The following is an 8,484-nucleotide window of genomic DNA, read 5'->3' as shown; positions in this document are numbered from 1 at the left end:
CTTCCTCATCTCCCAAGAGTCGGGGTGCAGGGTAAACGTGGACGGGTCCAGCCCCTCATCCTCCCCCCTCACTGTGAGCCATGCCTGGAGCTCCTGCTCCAGACGCGGCAGGATGTAGGAGTCGACCCTGCAAACCCGTACGTCTTCGCCAGGCCCTACCACTCCCCTGCCACGCCATTGCGGGGCACTGACCTCCTTCGCAGCCTGGCTCGCTCCAGTGGTACCCGCAATCCCCGTGCCCTGACCCAGACCAGGGTTCGCCGCCAGGTAGCAATCCTAACCCAGCTGCTGCTCCTGGGAGAAGGAGAGGAGCCTGGGCAGCCAGGAGGCAGTGCCGTGGAGAGGCTGGAGCACTTCCTGGAGAGGGAGTATCATGTGACACAGAACTGTGCCGGAATTGGCCAAGACCCAGGCCTGATGGGCAGAGTGGGCCGAGTCGTGCTTTGTGGAGAGAGAGATGGAGTGCTGTTCAGAGGAATGAGCTTGAACCACATCTGCCTGGAACTGGACGGTGAGATGGGTGGATGGCCGAACGAATGAGTGGGACTGATGTTTTGTTCTGTTGTATCTTCCCTTCCTCCTGATGTCGAACAAACCCTGGCTGGAAAAGGATTAAACCCCCTCCTTCCAGTTTTTATGTGTGAATGGAGTTTTATTGGAAACATACAGATTAGTAACAGATGAGACTAATGAAGTTCTGTTTTTGCTTTCCACTCTTTCTTACCCCCCCCCCCCACAGTTATGTCAGGAAACTCTGCAGACTCATACTCAGAGGGAGAGTCTGAAGGAGAGCAGGTGAAGGAGAAGCCAGAGGTGCCCGCCCCTGCTCCCACACCGACCCCTACGCCTACCCTGCTGTATGTCAGGAAGGGCAAGAACAACGGGCGGGTGGGACGACCGAAGAAGCTCAAGAACACCCAACTGCCCCCTCCGCCTCCTCCACCTCCACCGGCAAACCGCAGGAGAGGCTCAGGTCAGCCCAAATCAGGTTTGTTTGGGGTTTCAAGTACAAAGCTGCTTTCACACATGCACTGCAACTTTTTTAGGCATTACTCTGAGGAGTTGCATGTTTGACGGCAAATGTCCGAATCAGTTTAACCGGATATTAAACAGACTTTACCCTGCCAGCTCCTGAGTATAAAATACGTGTAATGTCAGATTGGCTGGTTGCGTGATGCATGTATGAAATGGCAGCTCTGGACAACACATAGAGTTGATTCTGTAGACATTGTCTGGAGTTCGTATGCAAAAAAATGGCTCAAGTGTAAGAAAACAAAAGACAGAGCAGCAGGAAACAAAAAAGCAGGAAAACAAAAACATTGTAGTCACATGTGAAGGGCAAAGAAAATGAGACAAAATAAAGAAAATGAATTAAAAAAAAAAGAAGAAGCAGAGTAAGCCTAGTTGTCTCATGTGTCTCCCTCATTATTAGCATCAAGTGTAGAGAGAGGAGAAAAAACATTACAACAAGGGCATTTCAAGCTGTTGGATTTGTCAGACAGGCTCCATGTCAGTATTTGAGGGTGAAGAACAATGTGTACTGGTACATGTTTATCCCAGCAGGAAAGGGTCACTGGTCGAATAGCAGGAAACAGGAACAGAAACCAAAAACGTCCAGAATCTTCCATTTAACAAAAATTAACAAAAACTTGTTGGGTGAAAATAGACTGATTTTCTGATGTTTGTCATAGATTTAAAAAGTAAGGGATGTATATAAATGAACTGGGGATTATACAAGTGATTTTGCACTTGATTGAAAATGACCTAGATCTGATTACAGGTGGCCTAGATCTTCATCAGTCTGTAAACTCGCTTTCTAAGTAGAGGGCTGAGGGCACACTAAAATGAACTAAAGGGCCAAAACATTTTCTGCCTTTAAATGGAACTTGTGAATGAAGTTTTGTAAACATTTGAAGACACAGTTTGCGAACTCTGGCAACAACAGTAAGATTACTCCTCGTCTTTCTGTCACATTATCACTAGTGTTTCCTGTGGCATTTCTGAGCAGTTTTTGCTGTGAGAAATGTCAGCAGCCGAGGTTTCCCAGCAGAGCACTGCATTGTAACGAGATGATCAGTGTTATTCACTTCACCTGGCAGTGGTTCTGATGTGGTGGCTCAGTATTTATCCATGGGGAGGTGTGGACGGTTGAGCATGTGCCTTTCTTTTAGAACCTGTTGTCGAAGTAACATCAGTTGTCAGACAAATATACAGTATATTGATGTAGAATTGAGAATTGAGAATTAAATGTTAAATTTAAGTGAATGCCTCTTATCTATTCATTATATTTACAGTGAATGTTAACAAATCCTCGGCCTAACAGCAGCTGAAAAGACAAATCCATTTAGTTTCTATTCTCATAGTTTTTGATCTTTATCAGCAGATGGAGAATGGATTTGAATGAACCTCAGATTTAAAACCAACATGAAGTAGAAGTCCTTAAATTGCTTAGAAAAAAATAGCAAAGTAAACATCTCTAATTAAATAGCAACTGGGCAAACTCCATCCGCTTATGAGGATCATGTGATAAAGGGCTGTGTGATATATCAGATGACAAAATAAAAATGTCTATCACTCCATATTATGCTCAATCTTTTATGTTGTGGTGTCACAAAATACATTGTTCACTCATATATCTTTTCATCATTTGGATGACGATTGTAGTTGTAGTGGCGAGTGAAGGTGAGACAGAACCGGATCACTCCGAACAGGAGAAGGACCAGTCAAGACAAATCGAGGAGCTCGTTCCTAAACGTAGAAGTGGTTTGGTTAAGAAAAGTCTGAGACAGACCAGAACCAGTCCCAACAACAGACTCAAACACCATGAACCTCTTTTCCACCACCTTCTTCCACCTTGTCAAAGAGTACAGAGAGTTTACGAATTACTGTGGAGGCATAAAAGAACCCGTCAGACTTCTGCCTGCAGCACGCCATATAACAAGGCCTCCTAAAGATAGGAGATAACAACTTATATATACACTTAATTCATTGAATTTACAGAAAATGTATTGTATGATGATATATATCATTATCGGGATATGAGATTTTGGTCACATCTCACAGCCCTAATGTGATATGATCAAAAGCTCCAGCTACAAACAGCTACAAAATGTATTGTGTATAATTTTGAAAACTTTTACTTTTTCCTGCATAATTCAAATTTTTTGGGAGGTTTTTTCAGTGTGCACATTTGCAAATTTAGGAATTAGAGCTAGAGAAGAGCTGAAATGTGCCTTTTGATGTCTCAGTCTCTGTGGTTGCCCGTGTTTACCGAAGGTTTCACCACCCTCATGCCGAATGAGAGACGCTTTCAAAAGACATGTAATCTGTACCTCCACTCATCTCTCCTCTTTTGTAGGAAAGCGAGGCGTCCTGAAGCGCCCCTGGTCAGAGGCAGAGCGCGCAGCAGTTGAGGAGCACCTGACCCAAAACATCACTGAGCTCCGAGTCCCCGCCAAGGCCGACTGCGAGCGCTGCCTGCAGCAGTGCCCCCTGCTGGTCAGCAACCACCGTGACTGGCGAGCCATCAAGTTCTACTGCCACAACCGCATCCAGCTGTTGAAGAAAAACCAGCGGCGTGAAAGCGAGCCACAGCCCCTCACCGTTTGCTGAGAAAGGGGGGAGTGTACACGGGAGGGAGGGAGGGGCTTGGTCCAGCTGATCAGAGCAGATTCTCAAATGGTACCTTGCTGCCCAGGAAATGCACTAATTTTGAGAGGACGGTCATAAATTTCACTCTACTCTTCTGGGTGCGTTTTTTCGACACAGTCTCTAATTTGACACCTGATGACGTTTTATTTTGAGCCACACAAGAACATAAATTTCAACTAACTTTTTTCGCTGCTCTACTTTAACGTCTTATAAGAAAAAAGTTACACTAAAGTCTTTATGGTGCTCCTGTTTTGAGGAATTACAGTACAAGTCTTGTCAAAAGCAGTGCACTTGGACGGGTGCCGTTTGAGACATTGCCTTGGCGGGTGGGGGGACTTCAGAGACCACAGCACTGGCTGCAGCCTGTGTTGTGTTGTATATGGACTTTATTTTTCTCTCTCCTTCCAAAATGGATACACTAAACTGAAATGTAAACAAGGGAGGCGACTGAGCCCTACAGTGTTGTTGTATGAACGTCGTGAAGTAGCATTAGTGTTTTATGCACTCAGAGACGTTAATAGGACAAATGGCCTGTGTCTGGGCCACACTTTTCTTATAGTGGCTTTATAATTAGAGTAGGCCTAACTAATGCTAACTTAGAAGAATAGCCCAATCTTTCCTCCTTCAACAAGCTAGTTCTTCTTTTCATACAGCTGTGCAATTCTGACTATGGTTTCATTATATTTGGACCCTGAGGTACTAGATGATGAATGAGTTACGCTTTTACAGTTACTATGAAGTTTGTTTTTATTACTGAAATGGAACATGATATTGTGATCATTTTTTGAGTTGTGGGTTTCATGACAGAGACAATTAAATGGCATCAGAATGTTGTGAAGTTACTTATGAATACCTAAGATATTTAGTTAAACCACAAAGTCCAAGAAACGTATTCTAAGAACTGTCGTCTTTGTCCTTTCCCCCATTAACAGACAAGATGTCAGCAGCTACCCTTCTCCCCCAGAGGAACAATATGTTCATCTTTCCTATTGTTTATTGTTGTTGTTTTTTTTTCTGCCTGTTGCACATTTGTTATTCAGAGAAGTTAAAAAAGGTGCTATAGGCCACTAAGCTGGATATCACTTTATATGTGGAGAGGAGATTTCCCATGGTTGTGTTAGAAGTTTCTTAAAAAAGTGGGCATTTATCAGAGAAGTGATTGTTCTGTGTCGCCACGTCTGTTGCATCGTCTGTGTTGTCTTTTTTCCAACGGCTAGAGCTCCTCCTGTTCTTTCCCAGCCACACTACATGGTTTGCAGCTTGACCAGATTTCTGGTTTCTCCTCTGGTGTTGCTGGAAATCTGCGTCCATTGGACTAAAACCTCCATGAAACCTCAAGACAGATACTTGAAGTTATTTAAACCTTTTGCGGAATCTTTATGTTCTTTCTTGCTCTAGCCTTGCCAGTTACGTTGTACATAACAAATATATTATCATTATGCTAACTGGTTGTTTGTGCTAGACTACATGTAGCTTTTTTCCATTTCTGAGTTATTGCTATCTGTACATAAGCCTGTTTGTAAATACTCCTCAGAGAAACAAAGAAAAAACACAATGTATGACATGCCTTGGTTATTGTGTTATGTTTTTTCTTTTTTATAAGTCTTATAAAAATTTAAAGCTATATGTTTTGTACTGTGGTTATTTATTTAGTGGAAAATTTGCTGGGAATTATGTCATTACGCCCAGTTATCTCTTCAGCTTTATGGCCCACATGCAATTCACCCTTACAGCCACTAGATGGATGTGTTGGTTCAAAACAGATTTGAGAAACCTGTGGGCAAGTACTGAGAATCCCAACAGATTTTCAAGTAGTGAGAGAAAATGTTTTTCTTTTCCAGGTGTAAAACTGTTTAGTGGATATATTTATAGATCGTGCGAGTCATCTGTCGATACCTAAGGAAGAAACTAATTTTATGACTCGGTTGACCACTGCAATTAATTATCTTATGTTTCAGTTGAGACTTCTCCCTCATCTGCAGCAGCACTAAGCTCTAAACTGTCTGTAGTCACTTTTAATTCGGGGTGAAGACCTAAATTTTCAAAGCTCCAGGTGAGAACAAAACAATGGAAACCATGTAACTTTTTCTGCTTTTTCAGATCTACGCTGACAGCCAAAACCATTGAGAATATGTGAATTTGACATAAAAGATATAAAGATGGGATCTCCCAAAGAGAAAGAGTGGTCATCTATGACGTGTCTTTAAACAGCTGTGGGGAAAACTACTTCAGTGAAAAAGGAGTGTCCTAAACTGTAAACTGTAACTGTCTAAAAAAAGGAAAAAGAAAAAAACAGTAAGAAACGGGCATCAGTGAAACAGCGAGGACCTGAGACCACATGAGGTCACAGCGTGGGAAGACTGGGAAGGTGTCAAAGTTGTTGACAAGGGGTCAGAGGTCATTCACATTCACCTGTTATCATTTAACAGAAGGTTCAAAATTCTCGATCACATGATGACAACTCATCTCACTGTCTTTATCCGCTGATGAAAACAACAGTCATTTCTCAAGGTCCACATATGGGCTTTTTCCAGAGCATTCAACCTTATGCAACAGTCTCCATTAGCAGATGAGAGGAAGCGCTCCACTGATTTTACTCAGAAAGGTCAGTTTAGTTGTTAGAGGAGGGGAGGACCGTTCAGCCTGTTGCCTGAGAAAGTCTGAGAAAATGACTCTGATGACATTATCAGGGGTTATCTCAGCTCAGATGAGACAAAAAAAAAAAAAAGAAAAAAAGTATGACAGACCCAGACAAACTGAATGTGGTGACATTTTGGTCCAGGAATCCCTCTTGAAAGAGCTTCATTTGAAAATCATCCTGGTTAAATAAAGGTGAGATGTAAATTTTAACAAAACTATCATCCAAATAAGAAGTGAATTATTAAAAGCTATTAAAAGCTTATTGTTTGGGTCGTCAAGCTCACAGTCACCACTGCAGATGAACTGTACAGCTGGAATCACTGTGTGGTGTTCCTTATGTTTTCACCCCCTATCCTCTATTTCCTCTCTGCTTTTTGATTATAATACATAACTGTTATTACAATCTAATAACAACAACAGCACTACATAGTGATTGACATTTTCCAGGGACCAGAGCTTATTTTTATTTGCTTCAATTTTCTATGATTTATGAATTACAAGCATTCTCACCCAAAGCTGTCAACAAGGTTAATACAAAAACAAACTCAAGGGCTGCAGCAAATACAGAATGGGCTGATGATCAAACTCTAATAAGTGTCAGAGCATCAACTAGGCATTGTTTACATGTAAAAGCTTCACAGATAGCAACAAAATCACTTCCCAAGAACCTTTGTATTGAAGAGACTGCTGTCTTTCTCCTCATTAGATGTTATAGCTTTCAAGACAGTTTGAGACTGAGGTGTTCATACTTTGAGATACTGAGTGAATATTGTTTATACTCACAGGAATATCTAATTTATTTGTATGCATTTTTTTGACAATAAAGTTAATTTAGAAACTGCTCCCCTGCTGCCTCCTTTCATCCAGTAGGTGGTGGTAAAGGGACAAAAGGGGCCATCATCTCATCATAATCAAACCATTATAATTTTAGACAAAGAAAGTGTAGGTTGGTATTTGCCCTCTAAAAGCTAGACTGTGCGACTGCACAAATAACACGCCTGCACCTACCTTTAACAAAACTTGACATTTAATAGAAAGCACTTCGTGCATCACGTTGAAGAGGGGAGTCAAGGTAAAAGCCATAATTCATTTTTTTGATTCTCCTCATGGAGTCTCTTTGAGACAACTGAGATGTAGATTTAAAAAAGACTACAACTAGTAAACTGAAGTATGAACTGAATGTGAGAGTGTGGGTACTAGAGAGGATTTTAAAGCTCTGTACTGCTTTAGGTCAAATCTCCTATATATATGAAGCCATCTACCTTTATGTATCCACTATAATACATGAATACTATAGTATATATGGTACAGCCAATGGGTATCCAAATAATACGATTAACTCTCTAATGTTCAAAGGTCGAAGCCATAAACTCCATCTTCAATTAAAGTTTTCACAGAATCAGGATTTTCATTAACCTGACGTCCAGCAGTGAATGAGTGAGTGCTGAAACCTCTGAACTTCCTCCTCCTGCGAGCACAGAGCAGGTCAGCAGGAAGACACGCTTCTGTCCAAGCATCTGAGAAATCTGTGAAGACACATATGTGGACTCAGTGGATATAATTGGTTCTTAACTTTTAAAGATGATCTCACTGCATGCATTATAAATCTAATGTTCCAGGCATGGTATAAGTGGACCTCCTACTGGTTTTATTGCAAAAATAAATGTGCCAGTGTCACACTGAGTCACACATCTTAAGTGACAGAACAAGCGTGGCTGCAGACTTTTAAATCTACAACAGAGATTTAAGCGAATTCCCTCTGTTCATACAACAGTGACAGTCATGAAGTGATGTTTAGTGGGCGATTTACCACGTTCAGCATCTTAGTTTAGCACATTAGCATGCTAACATTAGGTAATAAGCACAAAACCAAAAGTGCATCTCAGGCTGATGGGAATGTCATAAATACTCTAAACCAACCAAATTAATTCTGACCTGATGGTTCGCCAGAGGAAAAGGAGATCAAAGTGATTGCAATTAATGGAAATATCCATCCAATCGTTTTCAAGACATTAAAAGATTTCTCTTAAGAGTCAGCTTAAAACTTTCATTTTTGATAAAGCTTATAGTTAGGGTTGGCTCAGGCTTGCTCGAATCATAACTTAGTTATGCTGCTATAGGCCTAGACTGCAGGGGGACTTCCCATGATGCACTGAGTTTCCCTCTCTTTCTACATGTAATCATATCTCATAA

The sequence above is a fragment of the Lates calcarifer genome, linkage group LG5 (genome assembly GCF_001640805.2).
Source record: "Lates calcarifer isolate ASB-BC8 linkage group LG5, TLL_Latcal_v3, whole genome shotgun sequence".
In the NCBI taxonomy this organism is placed as follows: domain Eukaryota; kingdom Metazoa; phylum Chordata; class Actinopteri; family Centropomidae; genus Lates; species Lates calcarifer.
Note: the sequence above shows the minus strand (reverse complement) of the source record.